The following is a 1,368-nucleotide window of genomic DNA, read 5'->3' as shown; positions in this document are numbered from 1 at the left end:
TTGGCAAGGCCAGTTCATAGCAAACCAAGGCCCACTAGAAGAGGCAGATGGTGATTGGTATAAAGAAAGAGCCAAGTAAGTGTAGGTAGCTACTTCTGGTCTTCTTTTTTTTTTTTCTCCAGAAAGAATTTAAAGTGGCTTATATAGGCACTTTTATAAAACACAGCAAGATAACATGAATTAGAAGAAAGTGGAGGGAAATGAGAAACGAGGATACAGACAGAGAATAGAGTGGGAAGTCTATGCATCAATTTCCAAGCAATTTTAGCAAGGCCACAGATATAGCTCTAAGCTTTCTGGAAGCCAAGGCAAAGAAGGAGACTTGATTCATGTCCCAATTCACCATTTCTGAGATAAAAACAAGTGCAGTGCAAGGAAACAATTTGAATAACAAAGTAAAGTAATACTGGTTTGTCACCCAAGGTCTGAAATAAATATCATGAGTTTATTTATTTAACAAATAGACAAATAAATAAATGGGGAAGAATAGACTAACCTCCCACGGAGAGCTGTTCCAAATAATTTATGTGGATATTCTGCCATCAAGGAGATGGAGCATAACTGCTCACTGTTTAAGTGTGGGCTGCACATAGTGACTTCTTTTCAAAGAATACAGTATAGAAAGGAGTGGGGGGAGAATAACATTAGAGACCTGATAAAACACTACCTCACCCCAATCATCAAGGTCAACATCGAAGGTAATAATCATCTTGACAGTACGTCCTCTTGATATGATGTAATGAAAATGGCACTTTATCTCTCTGCTACGTGTTTTCCTTCCAAAAACATGTAACCCCAATCTAATCATAAGAAAAACACCAGACAAATCTCAACCAAGGAGCATCCTATAAGGTATCTGAACAATACCCCACAAAATTGCCAAGGTCTTCAAAAAAAGGAAAATTTGTCACAGCTTAAAGTAGCCTAAGGAGACGTAATAACTAAATATAATGTGGTATCTTAAATAGGATTCTGGATCAGAGTAAGAGCATTAGGTAAAAACTAAGAAATATGAATAAAGTTTGGACTTCAGTTTATATTAATGTATTGATATTGAATTATTAATTGTAACAGATGTGCCATACAAATGTAAGATATTAGTAATAGAAGTTGAATGTGGCCTATATAGGAATTTTTGTACAACTCTCACCTATTTTCTGCAAATGTAAAATAAGTTTATTGAGCTGAAAAACCTGTCACACTCTGAATTGAAAATAGATAAACAAATGCACATACATGCTTGTTCACAGCAGTACTATTTGCAACAGCTAAAGGATGGAGACAGCCCATACATCAAGGGATGAATAGATAAACCATGGTACATACATACAATGGAATACTACTTAGACCTAAAAAAAAAATAATTTT

Source organism: Pteropus vampyrus, unplaced genomic scaffold, assembly GCF_000151845.1.
Source record: "Pteropus vampyrus isolate Shadow unplaced genomic scaffold, Pvam_2.0 Scaffold2, whole genome shotgun sequence".
Classification (NCBI taxonomy): Eukaryota; Metazoa; Chordata; class Mammalia; order Chiroptera; family Pteropodidae; genus Pteropus; species Pteropus vampyrus.
The sequence above is the reverse complement of the archived record's forward strand: the minus strand, read 5'-3'. Positions refer to the sequence as shown.